Source organism: Cuculus canorus, chromosome Z (assembly GCF_017976375.1).
Source record: "Cuculus canorus isolate bCucCan1 chromosome Z, bCucCan1.pri, whole genome shotgun sequence".
Taxonomy (NCBI): domain Eukaryota; kingdom Metazoa; phylum Chordata; class Aves; order Cuculiformes; family Cuculidae; genus Cuculus; species Cuculus canorus.
Window position 1 is genome coordinate 18,869,494 of NC_071441.1, and position 17,107 is coordinate 18,886,600.

At 37.4% G+C, this 17,107-nt stretch overlaps 1 protein-coding gene across 4 annotated transcripts in view; it reads left to right on the forward strand.

The window, feature by feature from the left end:
- JAK2 (Janus kinase 2) overlaps positions 1-17,107 on the forward strand; it is a 94,682-nt gene that overhangs the window by 520 nt on the left and 77,055 nt on the right. For 2 of the 4 annotated variants that reach the window (XM_054055150.1, XM_054055147.1), the window contains exon 2: positions 223-342. The gene's annotated coding sequence lies outside the window, so the exon portion shown is untranslated. Of the gene's footprint in view, positions 1-222; positions 343-2,167; positions 2,247-5,130; positions 5,257-5,386; positions 5,482-17,107 lie in introns of all 4 variants that reach the window. The other 2 variants (XM_054055148.1, XM_054055149.1) reach the window with 2 other exon arrangements.

A 17,107-nucleotide genomic window follows, 5' to 3' on the forward strand; every position in this document is an offset into this window, starting at 1 on the left:
CCCGCGGGGAAACTTGCTCGGGAGCCGCGGTGGGGGGATAGAGGGGGGAATCGGCCCGGCGGGGAGGGGGGCTCGGCGGCTGCGGTTTTGCCCCGTGGGTCTGCTTTGAGTCCTCCTCGGCGTGGGGAAATGTTCCCTGGGACCGGGTTACGACCCAGGGAATTTCCTTTATTTTTCACTTTATTTATTTATTTCTTATTTATTTATTTATTTATTTTTTAGAAAAGAATTGCGGATAAAACTTACTCAGAATTTTTTTCTGCGTCTGCCGCTGAAGTCCGGTTAGAAGCCGAGTGGCTCCGTCTTCAGATTCTCCCTTCTCACCTCCCCCGTCTGTGACAGGTGAGAAAACAACATTTCGCTTTCGTTATTCGTAAGTGGTTTGTTGCCGGAGATAGACTCTATTATTCCTTTTGGTAGTCGGGCGCAATTCGGAGGACTGTCGTGGCTACTTACCGTTTCGAATGTGATTTTGCGTTTGAGATTCGTTGTTTGATGGTGTTTCTGGCGTCTGAACACTGCACAGTTTCCCAGTTTATCATCCGCTTCTCCACTGGTTCTTTTGTCAGTCAGATATATGTGGATCAGATGAGATAGATGCCAGGATATATGGCAGGATATATGTGGATTAGGCGGGAGAGAAATATTTCTGAAGTTTGTGTTTCACGGAAAAATAAACACTGAAAGGAGTTTACAGAGAGTTTGTGTGCTCTGTTAAACAGGCTGGTTTGGATCAGTTCTATGGATTAACCTTTTATTTTTTCTTCCCTTCTGCCCAATCTTTTCTAGTAGTCAATATGGGAGTAATATCTAGTGGTGTTCCTTGGGCATGCCCACTATCTCCCCTGGTTAGAGTTGGTGACAGTAATTTGAGGATTCAATAGGAACACAGTAGACATCATTGTCTTGTGCTCCATGCGAGTGACTCCCAAGTGACTTCAGTGGTGTAAATGAAGAATTTTTTTAGTGAAAAACTCCAGTATTATACTATAAAATGGTATGGATTTTGAGCAGTGGTTCCAGGGGAGCCTTAAATCTGAGCTATTTATGGAGTTTTTAATTTTTGTTTAAGTGCCAGTGCCACAGGGAAGTAGTGTTCTCTGCTGGGAGGGGAAGCGTAATGAGAAAGTAGTTTACGGAATGCAGAAAATGGTTCAATGTTCTTGTTGGTCAAATCAGATTGACTGGAACTGCGGAATGGAAAATGAAAGAAGACTGCTGCTGCTTCTCACCTGTAGCTTTCAAGAGTGATGACTGGGCTAGTAAAACCAAAGTTGAAAACTCTGTAGAATGACCATTTTCAGGCTATGTGAAGTTAATGTTATGCATGACCACAGAATACCACCCAAGTGGATGTCTCTGCCATCTTACACTAGTAATGGCATCTTCTTGCTGAAGCAGTAAGAAAATCAGTTAACTGAGTGGGATTGTAACTTTTACCACTGGTCAGTGTCTCTGGGATGGGGCATTTTTACAGTATGACCTTATGTTAAGAAGAAGGTAAGTGATGATGTTTGTAGTTACTAGCATCTCAGCAGAAAGAGCCTTAAGAGGGAAATAAACAAGGTTCAGAAATATAGTAATATTAAAAAAATGTATGAATTAAATGGTGTTAGTTAGGAGGAAAAGGGAACTATCTGAAGGTACAAAATTTACATTAAAAAGCAAAATAACATAATGAAACATGTAATAATTTAAAAATAGTTTAGTGGTGTTTTGAAAAAAATCTACCTATATGGAAGAAGGCAGCCAAAACCTTATGGCTTTTTTATAAAAATAACTGGAGCTTTGAGTAGGATGTTGAACTGGATGACCTCCTGGGGTGATTTTCAACCCAAATTATCCTATCTTACTGCTACTGTGGTATTATAGGCTAGCATGTCTGTTATAACACCTCCCCTTCTTGTTACCTGGGCTTGTATCCAAATATTAACACTGTTATTAGGCAATACATAGTTGTTTTTTTTTTTTTTTCCATTTGACTTAATAGAGCTGCTGTTTCAAAGCTTCTGACCCTGACTGTGCACTGATTTCAGTGGGATCCATTTGTCCACCCACAGGGTTCTCAGCTTGAGCCCAGTGAGATGACTAATATGAGTAAGAGTAGCAAGATCTGAGTCAACATTTGAGCTCAGGCTTGCATTTGTATTTCTCTAACTTGTTTCAGATGTGATTTCTCTATCAGAAGATAAGTGAGGAGCTTTCTTGAATTTCTGGATCTGAGATTTTGCAGATTATTCCATAAGGTATTTCTGTCTCTATGGAGACATTAAAAACAAAAATGTGTTTATATAATGAAGCTTCTTTATAGTAATTCTGCTGGAAGAACTGTAATCAGTTTTGTTTGACACATACAGTGGGGTGCTTACTGCTAGGTGCTGTATTGATCTAGAGAGTACAGTTTATCTCTTACTTAAATGAGTTATATGCCTCACAATACAGTGAGAGCTGCAAGGTACAAGTCTCATTATTAGCTCCAACCTGTGAGATGCTGGAAAAAAAAGTTGATGCCTCACTCCAATACTAAGCCCTCTGGGTTATGCAGTAGAGAATGCATAGAGATCTGATTTGCATGGACAAGGATATAATCCGTTTGTGTTGTCATAGGTATTGAGGTACAGCTGATTTGACCTTTAAAAATAACTCCTAGTTTGCTTTCTCTCCTGGTGGCCTGTACTAGAAAGCAGCTTTCTGTGGAGGAAAATCTAAGTACTTCTTGAGTAGGCAAGTAGAATGACTTGCCTGGAAGATTGTTGCCCATCTAATTTTGATTATGTGGTCACTGCATCACACAGTCAAATATGGATATTTAAATGAACTTGTAAAGCAAAAAAACTACCCCAAAGTGGCATAGCCAACTGCTGATTTAAAATCAATGAAGTGTTGTCCTTTCATGGCTTGTCTCTGCATCTATGGCTTTGTGAGCGATTTCCACGGTAGTATTATACAGTTCCTTTTGTTGTTAGTAGATTGCTTTTTGATCATGATTGATCCGTTTCCTTGTATTAGGAGAAGACTTAACTCTTGAAGTTTTAATTTCCATACCGCTATTCCTTCTTCTGTTCTTTCTTCTGCATTTTTTTGTTTGTTTGCCAATTTGTTTGTTTTCTGGTATCATTAGTATATGTCTGTAATTCAGATTAACCTATGAATTGATCCTGGCTTTTCGTGTCCTCAGTGGTGTCACATATGTCAGTATTCCAGGTGAAACGAGAATATTTTCAATCCCATTCTTTCTTCCTGGAACACTCTGTTTCTTGTCTTGCATATGCCTGTGTTCAACAGAGATTCTGTTGAGCCGCACACCCTGCTGCATGGTTATTTTGTTCCATCTACTTACATTTGGATTAAAATTCAGTGCCATGTGGGAGTAGCTTCAAGTTCTTCTTTCAGGAGTTTGGTAGTTTGATTTTGTTTACATTGGATGATCTGTCTTCTGTTTTTTCACTTGGCTAGCTCTCAGTTTTGGTCCTGCTCAAGTCTCATGTTAACTGGTTATCACCAGAGTTGTTTTTAGCTTTCCGTTCAATACATATTAGAAAGCTGGAAAATATATTCAAAGCTAGGCCTAGGAAACAGAGCTGGAGCATTCTATGGAGTTACTGAACCGAAGGTTGATTACTTATGTTGGGGCTCTGATAGTGCTTGTATGCTTGCATAAAACATCTATAGTGTGGTGTATCTTTGGCCTGTGTGCATCCCTGTGTAGAATCCTTTCTGATACTTACTTCAGTTCTTGAACTCTGTTGTTTGTGATGTGAAATTCTTTACTGACAGCCTAGTGGAGCTATCTTATCTGATATTCCCTTTATTATTTTGCTTATGTGCTTGAGCAGTTACATTAGATTTCAGGGTTCAAAAAAGTCTTTCCAAAGTGTTTTAAGTAAATTAATACATGATATCTGTTCAAAGTGATGTGATTAAAGTTAACTTGCATGTATAATTAAGAATTAAAAAATATTTCTTTATGTGGCTGTATTGGTCTTGATGATTTTTTTTTCCTAGCCATTAATAAGAGTACTTATTAAATCAGTAAAAATCAGTTTGATTAAGACAAATTAAGTCATCAGAACTGTGCTCGAAAACAGAGTATGCGGACAAGAACTTTGACAGAGATTCTTTGATTTTTAATATTTCAGAGGAATAGTGTTAATATTTCTTAATCTAGCGTTAACAGTTGACCTATATAAAATGCATCTTTAAGAACATGTCTGTTAGGCTTTAAGTGAATATTTTCTGCCTTTGTTCTCTGTTAGTCTTGGTTGATTACTGGGATTTCATATTTACGAGCAAAAAGTTCGTTATTCTTCCATGTGTTGTGCTGCCGCGTGGGTTTCCAAGACCGTGAGATATTTTTAAAATAAGAAAACCTTTGACTTTTAAATGTCTGATCTTGCTACATATAAATGTACAGCAAATTTTGTACCTGTGTTTCTCGAACAATTTTTAGAGGTCTCAGTTGTTCAAGTGCTTTTAGATTGGGAGGCCTGTTAACTTCAACATGGAATTATGGGATTGCTTGCATGGATTCGGTTATAAAGATAGGGCCGCAGGTGGTTTCTGGGTTTTGCTGAATATATTAGGTAAAACTTGGCTATAAGACTAACACAAGAGTATTTGAGAACAAAGGCTATTGGATAACAACCATTAATTCCTAATAAAAGAGGGTTTTTTGTGAGTTAAAAAGGTGCTTTGGAAACTTATTAAGATAGTCAAATAGTGTAGGAGGCTTTGAAGTTACAAAGACAAAAGCCTTTTAGAAATACAGCTTTCAAGTGAGGGTTTGTTGGAGGATAATGTTCAGGAAAAAAACATACAAAATCTGTTGATGTCTGGTATGGTTGGTGCACTGCGCGCTGCAGTAGGCAATGTAATCCAGCAGAAATCCTCACTCTTGCAGCATTTCCCAGTTGTGGGGAATTCTGACATTCTTTAATGTTTGGTGCTGATTCTGTGAAATGTAGCAATACTGCATTATGTTTGTTCATAAGTTAACTATAATACAGTTGCAAAGAACAGCGATCTCCAGCTCTCTTATACTTCACTCTGAAGCAAAGGTGCAAAAGGTTGCCAAAATGGGAAGGGGAAGTAAACCTGCTTATGTGTTTGTTGTATCCTATCCTTATGAAGGAGTACTCCTGTGTGCTGGGAAATCAGGAGTTCCGGCCAAACAGCAACTGATCTGAATGAGACGACATCCCCTTGGGTACAAACAAAATCAAAAACATTCTTATTCCAGTCCTGTAGCCTACAAAGGTAAGAAGGCAAAATGTTACCTTCAGAAAACAGGAATAAAAGGAGTCAAATTAAGTGAAACCTTAAAACCCTTCCCTTATTGTTGAAGGAGTCAAAATTGGACACAAAGCCAAACTATTTCTTTTTATAGGTTTCATGAAGACTGTCAAGAGGATTGGTGGACCTGAAAGTTGGCATGCTTTTCAACTTTACCATCAAACTGCTAAAGAGATTTACTTTCACTATGTAATGTACCTCAGGTGGAGAGAACCACTTCTTGTCCAAACTGATTTTAGAAATTATAACTAACATTTTCTGATAGTATTCATGACACTGTTTTGCTGTACTTTGCAGCACTGGCAGCGCAGGTTCTCTCTTTGGATTCTTTCTTGAACACCAGAAGATTTATTTTAATATGGAATATATGATAGGCATGTAATAATATGTACATAGAAATGTCTTTGGTATTTATTGTCTTGTAAAGTCAGATCTGAGCCAGTTCTACTGGATTGTACTCTTTAGAGTCTCAGAGTAGTTGTGTGAGATTTGTATGCCCACTTCTGCTTATTAATATGCAGTTGTTAAGCAACAGATGTATTTTTATTATTTTGACAAATTGTCTGCCTTGCATATTTTTCACATTTCTGCACTGAGTAAAACACTGACACTCTTCTGGATTTTTTATATTTTGATACCTTGAGGTTTTGCTCTTTGGAGCAGTAGAAAGCAGACTCTGCCTACTTAGCAACTGATGGCCAAGGAACAGGAGAATCCCTGCTGGGGAAAATGAGTGGGAAGCCAAGCAGAGTAAAAGTTTTGGCTCTTCCATCAGGAATTAGAAACCATGAGGTCCCAGAGATCTAAGAGTAAGATAGAGGTGGTGGTTTCGTATGTGCTTTTTGTGTCCTCTTAAACTGTCTGTGGTACACGAGATGTTTTTCTTCTTCAGCCTCTGGCAAGGAATTTGCTGCTCCATTGGTTTTCCAAACACAACTTCTCTGTATAGGGCTATCCTGCAAACTGTATCACAACTATGTACTAAGTTAAAATAAGACTTTTTTTTTTTTTTTTTTTTTTGGAGCAAGGTGCATGAGGGAAGGGGAATGGATAGCAGGATACTTCTTAAGCAGGCTTGCAGTGCCAGGGAAAATGTTGTGTAATGACATCCTGGATAACCCTAAAGATGGACTGAGCTACAAAAGAAATTTTAGGTTCCCTGTGGAATCTGAGGACATGGGATTGCACAAGATCCAGATCCTCAGCTGAGGGCAATAAAGCTTGTGTCAATCTGACAGCTGGCTCCCAAAAGGGTGAGACTTTGGAACTATTCTAACAACTGTGTAAATAGGTGCATAGTTATCTTTTAATTGCTCTGTGCCTGGGTCTTCATAAGCCTTTGTAACTGTGCTGTCTATGAGGAGGTTTGTGAATAAATACTTCTGGTTACTTTTATCGTAACCTGGCTTAAGTTAAAGGTGATTTCAAGGTAGCTGGCTAACAATAGGATATTCAATTGATGTCGGTTTTTTGATCCCTGAAAGTGGAGCCTAGCAAACTAAAGTGGTATTTTGGCCATTGAACTGATGATGGAATTGCATTAGGTTCCAGTAAGTATTTTGGAAACTTGCTTGCAGAAGTTGGGAGAAGCATGTTAGACCTCAGTTTGTGATAATGGGAATGTAAAACTGCTAGTAGGACTCATAAGCCCTATGCAAAGTGGGTATAAAAAATGAGCCAGGCTCTTCACTTCTTGTTGTTATGCATTGGCACACCTAAAAGGAATGTGGTGAAATAGTCTCCGCTTTGGCCAGAGTCTAAACAAACCATGGGGTTTATTTGGTCGAGGTTAGTGAGATTACATCAGTGTAAATCAGAAATCAATTTGAAGCTATTTCTGCATTATAGGTTTTGTGTGTGTTTTTAGCGCACTTGGATGTACCTGAACTAGCTCACCTTTGAGCGACTGGAAGCCACAGCAGTGAAAATTGCACAGGACCCTGGAAATTTCATGTTACTGTTGCTGTCCGAGCTGGATCAGATATGTTAACAGCGTATTGAAGGATATGTTTAGACTGCAACAAATTTAAGCCATACCATAGTTTTCCTGAGCTTTGGTACTTTTCCAGGTCTGTTTTCCTCTGCCACGTGCTCAGGCTGATAGCTTATCAGTATTTTTGCCTGTGAACTCTCAAAAGTGAGTTATAAACTAACTTTAAAATGTTTTTACTTTTTTTTTTTTTTAAAAAAGATTGTGATATTTGTCAGTTTTTTGGTGGTTCAGTTTTGACACAATTTTTTGAGCTCTTTAATTTCAGGTACAAATTCTTGTGTAAGTTGATAATATGTCATGTCTCTTTATTGTTCAAGATATTATGCTCTGATTAGAATATTGTGCAAGGTGGTGAAATAGTATTTCTTACAGTCAGAATTTTTAGAAGCGAAGTTGAAGTTTGTCAGTACCTGATATTACAGCAAGTTAATCACATCCAATAATACACTAGAAGGCATTTTGTTTCTTATTCCTGCAGTAGCCTTGTGGACTGCTCTGCCAACTTCTGTGAAATATCTTTGGGCAGGTTTCTATTTGGGTTACTCGAACCTGTTTCTGGAAATACAGAAGAACTTTAGTTTTAAAGAGTGTGTTGGGCACTTAGTGCTTTGTGTTAATCTGTCGGACTATTTTTCTCCTCCCACATCAGAAGTCTGTCTTGGCTGAGAAACCGAGCATTGTTTTGACTTGCCACAGTGTAGCTGAAGTATTTCTGACCGAGAATGCCTAAGGCAAAGTGACCTCGAGTGCCCTTTATCGCATTGTTAAAACCGTGGGTTAAATGTGCTTGGGTTAAATATACTTTGAGCTAGGAAAAGTGGTCGTACCTTCTCATGCCAAGGGGATATGCAGAAGGAAAGCAAGAGCATATGATCCCTGATCTCGGGTGGATTGGCAGTTAATATAGATGAAAAGGGCTTCTCTAAACCACTGTTTTAAAGAAAACCATTTGGAGGCTATTATTGCGATTCTGCTGTCACCTAAATTCAGCCAAATAATGTAATTTTTAATTAGAGGTTCTGTATTCATAGAATTACAGAATAATTTAGCGTGGAAGGGACAGCAGCAGATTTCTGCTCTGAACTTCTGCCAAAACGGGCGTCAGTAATAAGGGCAAAATGGTTATTGAAGCTGTATCCAGCCAGGTTGTAAGAACCTCCAGGAATGGCAGGGCTGTTCTTGGAATGAGAAACTTTCTCCGTGCATCCTCTCTGAGCCTCTTGTGTTTCAGCTTATATTTCTTGTCCAGTCAAGAGCCTGGTTCTGTCTTCTGAATGGCCGTGGCGTTGCTGGTGGCTGCTCTTGGGTTTCCCTGAAGTGTTCTCTTGTCCAGATGGAACAGCCCTACTCACCCCATCTGTCCTTACAGGGTCAGTGCTGCAGTGCCAAGCTATGCTGGTGTCCTCTGCTATGAACTTGTTCCTGTCTGTCAGTTTGGGGTTTTTTTCTGTATTAAGGGAATGGGATAGAGCCTGGATACAGAATTTTAAATTCAAATAAGATCTGTGTATTGGCAAAGTCCTAAAGAAAAGCCAGGACAGTAGGCAGTCAGAGACTTTTCAACAACCAAACTGGGAACAATTTTGTCTCTCAGTTTATGTATAAAAATAATCATAAGATGATGAGATGCATTGGTTTTAAACCCTTGAAGGACATTGTGACCAGAAACAGTCTGTTCAGTTCATATAATTACAGTGCTTCTGTTCTTTAATGAACTGCTCAGTTTCAAATGTGAAAGGTGTTGTGATAAATTTTTTTGGTTATACAGCATTTCTTTAGAAGTGTTGTATTTAATAATGTCAACTGCAGATTATTTCTTTAGTTTTGTATATATTTTTCTTCCACTTAAATTTTCTAAATGCGGCACGCTGGAACTAAGCTGAAAATTACTGTTTTGAAAACCATAGCCAGTGTGCTTCCTAGCATAGTGTAATGAATTAAAACTCAAAGTCTAGATAGAATGCATTAAGTTTTATCGCTTCTTACATAAAAACATAAAATACATGTCTTGTTTAGTTAAAAAAAAATTAGTGTAAGAACCACTTGACAGCTTCAGTGATTAAATCTGCAGAAAAACGGCTTAAAAATAAACATGCAAAATTAGTGATTTATATCAAATGTTCTCTTTGGTTTCAATCTAGCTTAAAGAAGCTATTTTAAATTAGTTTGAATGAATCAGTCTGTCTTTCCTTCAGATTACTGAGTACTTAGCTGCACATAGTTTATATGCATGTGATACTTACATTTATATTTCCTTGCTGGGTTTTTTTTGTGTGTTTTTTTTTTTTAAAAAAAAATTTCGTTTGGTTCTGTAAGCGTCATGGACTGTTCAACTGAAACTTTTGAAGTATTTTTGAAGGTCTTGTGTTTTTGTCAAGATATTAAGCTTTGACCAGTTGAGACCAATGCATTCTGTTTTGCTGCAATGTGTTCTGGAGCTAGTTAAAAGGATGTGCTGGTGGGATTTGGTTCTTTCATCAGGCTGGATTCTTGAGTACAAATTCATAAGTCAAGTTAGTTTTAGTATTTGGCGTTCTTAACAGTTGCACTGTAACCTCTTCACTTACTAATAAAGTTAATTGTGTAATGTGAGTTTTTTCCCTTGAGGAATATAGATGTATGATGAGTCTGTGTGCCATTTTTTTGATCATTTAGTGGTATCTGAATTTGTTTAGTAACAGCTTGCAGTATTGATATTATTTATTCCTAGAAGTCTTTATATTTCTTACTGAGATTTACTTTTATGCTGGAGAAACTAATTGTATGTAATGTTAGAACGCTTGCCCTCTTTTCCCACTTTTTTGTTCTATGTTGCTTTTTAAATTTCATGTTGCTGCCTCTATTATCAAATTAAGATGAGCTAAAATATTAGGTGGTTTTCTTCATTATTTAACATTAGTTCAAAAGGAAAAAGAAGAAATTTTAAGAAATCCCAAGTCGTTAGGCAAAATATCTTTGTTGTAGTTCTTTTCTTCTGTTTAAGAAATATATCTGTTTAGAAGCAGTAGGTGTGCATGTGTTACCTCTATGATTTCATTGGTTGAAACTACCTTTGCTTTTTGCTGATTCAAATGCAAGTATAAATTCTCATGTAATGGTAATCTGTTATAAACCGTTACAGTGAATTTAGAATACTCTTCTATTGTTTGGTGCAGTGTCTTTCTCATCTTGACATGATTTCCCACTACTGACTTCAGAGAAAGAAACAAAGCAAACATAACTGATGGACATCTTTTTGCTATCAGGGTAATAAGGTAGGAAATCATCTCTGATAGCACATTAAAATGTAGAAAGGGAGACTAAGGGAACAAGAACAATTTGAAAGCCTCTCTGGCAAAAACACGCAAGATGCAGCAATGCAGTTACATAGACTTCGTAAACTCATTTGGTAAAGTTACACAGCTGATGGTAGGGAAAAAAGAGAGTTTTTAAAAATTGTGGAAGTGGGCTTACTGTACGACACAAGATAACTATTTTGAACCTACAAATAAGAAAAGACAGTGTCAGTTAAAGACACTGTGGAGACAGCATAATATATTCTTACTGCTTCTGAATAGTTATATTTCCTCTGCTCTAAGAAAAGGAATTTTCTTCTTTTCCTGCAACAGTAAAAATATGGTTGCTTTCCTTCACAGTAGTGAAGCTTACAGGCAGAAGCAGGAACTCAATAGGATTCTGGACACAAAATGGCTTAAAGTAAGGAGGGAGCAAATACGTAAACAGCTTTGTCTCTTCATCCCTCCAGATGCCTCTCTTTTCTTTACCTTCTTATGATCTGCTTTCTCTTCTTTTTCAGAAGCTTTTCTGTCACATTCAGTCACATATCTCCTGTTGTGGTTTTGTTGCTTTCTCACATTCTTTCCTCCTATCTCATTAATAAAAGGGCTGTTAGCTGTGATGTTGTTCTGAGTCAAGTAGATTTTAAGATCGCTTTCTGATTTTGGCAGTGGTCAGGGTCTGATCTACTTGGAACCAAACTTCAGGGCCCAGATCCAGCCCAGTAGTCCGTCTTTGAATTTACATTGGTGAAAATAACTTTTTGTCTTTCTGGATCTGTTGTTGTCCTCAGATTTGCTCCAGTCAAGTTTTGAGCATCTCTGTATGGGAAAACAGGAAGGAAATAAAATAAAAAAGCACATGACATAAAATAGATTTTAAGATCAGAAACTATATGAAAAGTGTAGTTATATTTGCAAGCTGGACTAAATGATATTGAAATGATCTGGGAGGTTGGAAATTTGATTTTCAATTGGAGAGAACTGTTGCTAGCTTTGAAGAGGAAATTAATCTTGATTTGTTAGTGGAAGAAGTATTTTGCTTGTGAAAACCATGTTATGAGAAGACCCGGTCCTGTTAGCCTCAGTGGGCAAGGGTGTGGCATTCTGATTGGAATGTGTTTTGAAGTGTGTGGAGTGAGAAGAATCAATATTGGTCTGGAAGGAAAGGAGAATGGTAGGTGACTTGGCAGTAGATTGGATGAGAACTGATGTTTAGTCTGAAATACAGGGATAATGGGAGAAGTCCAGATGTACTATGAATGGGGGGGGGGGAATGGATGACAGAGATGGGTAAAAAAGGTACAAGAAAGTGTGGGTAGATGAGTGGTTCTGTACTGGAAATGCAGACAGTTCAAGTCTTTATATGTGTCTTTTTAACCTTGACTCTTAATGTACGTGTTCCATTATTCCAGCAGTTAGAGTTGTTGGAAAGTACTATGTAATTTCAAATTTTAGTGAGAGTGATGTGCAAAGAATGGAGAAGTCCATTCTTGTGATAAAGATTGAAAATTTTTTTTTGTAACCTCAGTGCAGACAATTGATGTAGAAAAAGATTCGTGCTGGGTGGGCTTTTTGGGCTGCTGCTGTTCATGCTATATTCAAGTGTCTTGCTCAGTTTTGGTTCACTGTGGTTGAAGGCCAGGCTACTTGTGAACATTAAAGAATTCACAACTTGGACGAAAATTTAGTCCATATTATATATGGACTAAAATAAACTAGATTTTTTTTTTCTCCAGCAAATACTGCACCTAAAACATGTGCACGCACATGTTCCTAACTTATTTTTCACCAAGAGCTTTCTAGTTTCTAAACAGTGGGGTGACCAGAAATAGGTGTTTTGGATTGTGTTCCTTTGCTCATTTAGACCATTTGGTGGAATAAAGCAGCGGTTTAACAAAGCTTTTTGTTTTATCACATCACTATTTTACTGTCACAGGTGGTATAGAGTATTAGTTTTGCAATTGTAATTTATGATCTTTCTTCTATTAGTTCCTACATACTTTTATTTCATTTTCTTGTATGTGTAGTGGGTGAGATCCTTATGAAGGTGTAGTGAAAATCTCAGATCACAGTACTAGCAATAGGCAGTGAATTGCTACATTAGACTAGAACTGTTGTAAGTTACTGAAACAACTTTGTATTCAAATACGTTATTGCACATGCAATGTTTACAGTAAAATGTTATGCAATTCTGATGTTTGTTATGAGAGGGAGTTTAGTATAGTGTAATTGGATGCACGAATATATATTTATTAGTAGTTAAACTTACAACACGCCTCTGGTTTATGGAATATGGAAGTTAGACTTGGTCACGATCAGAAAATATTGCATGCTTTCAAAATGCAATTACAGCATTGCAAATGTGTCATTACTAGTGCTACTGTTCCTGCTAGTTTCAGAACATTGAAAAGTATTCTAGGTGTTTAGCAAGTAGATCATCAAAATGCTTCTGTTGGACTAGTTCACAAAAAGTCTGGCTTTAGCAAATCTCATTATATGATTACAGCCATTCTTAAAGTGCTAAATGGTGTGTACAAGTAATGAAAGAAATGGCAGGTCAGCCATGGATTACAGAGACTGTATGTGGGAGTCTGTTTGTTAATTTGTCTGTCTTTTCATTTTTGCCCTTATAACCTGGAAATCCTCACTGAGTAGAGAACATCTTGTTTACTGTCAAGACTGTGATGATAATTAGACTACTTATTTGGAACAAATGCCTGATATCTAGATTCAGTAACACAGCATTTGACCTCTTCAGTTGTGTGTTCCTTTCACACAAAAAGCAGAAGAACCCCTCCTTATTTTAGCTCACTAATGGTGCTGGAAGTAATGAAAGTAACACTGTAATCTACACTTGATCATGGTTTAGTAGAAATGAAGTAATGTGCAGCACAGGAGCAAGAAAAATTTGGCAACGCTACCCTTAATGTCAGCATAAAATGCATTTTATAGAGCCTTTTTCTATATATATTTTCTACATATATTTCTAAGGGTTATATAAATTTAGCTTAACTTATTTATAAATTTAAGTTAACTTATTTCCCCATTAGAGGTCACTCTGTGAGTGGAGCATTTTTGCAGATAATCGTGTTTTGTAAAGTTCAGTGGTCACCTAAATAGCCTGATCAATAATTTATGCTTTTAATGGATTATTTCTAATTACTGACTTGACAGCCGTTACATAAGAAGACATTGCAGATTATCAGCTCCCAAAGTAACTTGTGTGCTCTTGAGTGATAAGGAAACGGAATACTAGGGAGAGTTGGCTTTTTTGTCTTTTACAGAAAGCAAAAAATCCCCAAACCTCCCTAACGGGTAGAATGAATTCCTTTGAGGAGCCCCGCTGTTAGGAAAGGAAGGAGGAAATGGTGAATAGAGAGTGCCCAAAATAAACAAGGGAAAAGGAGTTTGAAGTGGGGAACTTTTATAAAATGCAGAATAGAGCAAGGGTATAGTATAAGGTGGAAGGAACAGAAGAGGCTATGGGGTTTCTTTTCGCCCTCTTGTTTTCCTCTCTCTTCTTTTTCTTCTTTTGTCTTTTTGAGGGTGAGGAGAGGATTATGACGTTTAAAAAGAAGGGAAGAACATAAAGGCAGAGGGGAACATTGAAGGCAATTTAGCCGTCAGCATAATTACAGTACTGTGGAACTGGAGGGCCAGCTTGACAAGACTTTTGAGGCTTTGTAGGGCCAATATAGGCAATGTATTTGCACTTGTGCGATAAAGGGAGAAATATTTAGTCACTTGGCTGAGTACTACTCGAGAAGCCTGTGAAATGAAGGGCCAGTAAAGGTGGTCCTCAGCAGCTGAGCAAAGGCAATACAGAAAGGACTGTCTGAGAGTGACTGCAGCTCTGGAAAGGTATTTGAACTACTTATGGGGCAGCTTTGGATTTGTAAAAGGAGCAAGATGTAATGATATTTCAGCTGTTGTTTCAATGAACAGGTAGTTGATTCACCAGGATAAGGATACTGGCACATGAAACCTTTGGCTGTCAGGCTGTACCTTCTGTGTTAGTGATGTGACAGAAGTTACCCATCCAGTATGGCAGTTATGCATAGACATAGAGACGTGGAGTATACAGGAGAACAACAGCACAAACATTTAGTGTTTTTCTTTGCCTGTAGAGTAGAATTGCTGATAGATAGAATTGCTCGAGTCAAAGGACAACTCAATTAATTGAAGTTTAGTAGCATAGATGGAGAAGGCTAGTAGGTTTGTATCTGTCATTGTTTTATTCTATACTGCTGCTGGTGGTGATAAGGGGTGGGTATTAAGCTGACAACATACCTGCCATAGATATACCATATTGTTACAGTAGCTGAAGGAATTTGAAGAAGGACTGTTTTAGAGATAGATACAGATGGCTTTGATCAAAGCACTGATTCGGTAATTTGATTGCATTCAGTATAAATGGTAAGAACAAAAGAACAATCGTAACTGCATATGTAATTACAGCCCTTGAAACGGATGAGTTTCGGGTGCCTCTAAGGAGGATCTGCAGCCAGATCATATTTTTTGTTCTTCTACATTTAAAACCAACTAAACACCTCTTTTCAAAAGATTCGGTATTAACACTGGAAACGTAGCTTCTGATATTTGCCTAATTTAAAGTACCCAGCTCTTTGGGGACTCAAATTGAAAAGTACAAAACGCAAGTCAACAATCAAACATGTTGAACTCCATCTGACTTAGCTGCAGATTGTTTAATTTGATTGCTGACTTTTTTTCCCATGAGGATTCAAATAACTATTTCAGTGCTTGGGCTTGCAGTCATAGCCTTATGAAATCAGGAAGATTAATGTGAATACTTTTTCAATTTTGAGCTATGTGGATGTGTTGAACAAAAATACTTGAGTAATATGTGACTCAGCTAGTAGCTGAATAAATCTAAGCAAGTTTTATGTAGTAAGAGTTTATTTTTTAATCACAGTTGATTTATGATTTAGTTATTGCTGAGGTAATTAAAAGATTCTTCTAGATAGAAGAGAAGATATAGCCTTTTGGAGGCAACCAGCAGTACATTTAGAACCCATTGGACTTGTTACTTTGAGAACATTTCTCTGTAGCATGTCCTGTTGTTTAGTATTAGAGTGTGGAAGTTCTTAGTGGAAGTTCAACAAGCTTCCATGTCCCAGATCTTTCTTGCAATGTAAGTTAAGCATTGAGAAAAGGTATGGGAAAACTCCTGTACCAATTTCCACTTGACTTGAACCTTCTAAAGGTAAGAGAGGGCTAGTGGCAGGAGGGCAGAGAGTGGACAGCATGAAGCAGGTTATAGTGCTTGCTTGTGTTTATTGGCAGACTGGATTGCAGAGGTAGCCAAATACTTTATTGTAGTTGCAAAGGAAAGAAAATCCTTTAATCTCCCAACACTTTACAATTAGGAACATTTCTTCCTCTCTAAAATGGTTCTTCTATGAAATTATTTAATTTTGTTGTCAAATGGAGAGTACTTACTTGCTCAGTGATGTAACCGTCCCACGACCTGTTATGGTGAAAAAAGGGGTTTTGAATCCTCTTCTACCTTTTTGTAGAATCTTGAGAGGTACCATGCATTTTCAGGAATTGGTCTGTGTCTCTGCACTAATTTTTTTTCCATCTGCAGATTAAATTTGCTGGTCACTGATGTTATATGGAATAAATAGGACTTTCTGTCATGAAGTCTAGCAAAGTGTGCTTTAGAATACAATGAAACATCCCTTGAGTCTGAGGAGATGGATTGTATCATTGTGAAGTTTGGTCTGCAGTGCTTGAAAAAGAAATAAAGTCATGGTAACCCAAAGGTAGTTCAAAACTGAACCAGTACCTTTGTGTTATTTTTTCTTGCACAACAAAGCTCCTATGTAAGGGTAGAATTTTGGGTTACTGCTCCTTCTTTCTTGTGCAGGACTTGCAGTGATGCTGCAGGCTTAAGCAAGTTACAATCTCCATTAACAAGTTCAGCGATTGTGTCGAATATGTACTGTTTCAAGGGTGGTGACAAATGTTTATAAGTTAGAGTTTTATTCTTGAATTCTTTGCAGTTGTTAAGCATTTTAAAATTTGTAGTTTGTTGTCTTCAAATTGGGATACTTGCAAATAAATGTCACTCCTACAGGTACTATTGAACTGTATCCCTATTTTGGAACTCAGCCAGGTGGTGTGTAGAGGGAAAATCGACTCTGCCCTTGATGTCCAAGTCCCTTGATTAAATGCATATACTTTTCTTGTAATAGGAAGTATATAAATAAAATTGAATGAACATAGTATAATATGTGTATAAAGAAGAAATAATCTGATCTGTATATTTTGTGCTTATAAGATATGGTTACAGTTCAATTATACTGAAAATTTGTATCGCAATAATTGTCACTATGCCGATAGTTATGAATTATAACTGCTAATTGTAGGGGCAGACTCAGTAGTGGTTTCCTAGGTGTAGCCTGCATTATCCTGGGTATTTAACTTTGCATTTGCATCATGAAAATGTATTTCTTTTGAAAGAACATTTTGTTTGAAAGGAAGGTAATTTTGTCTGATTGTGCTACACAAGTTCAGAACT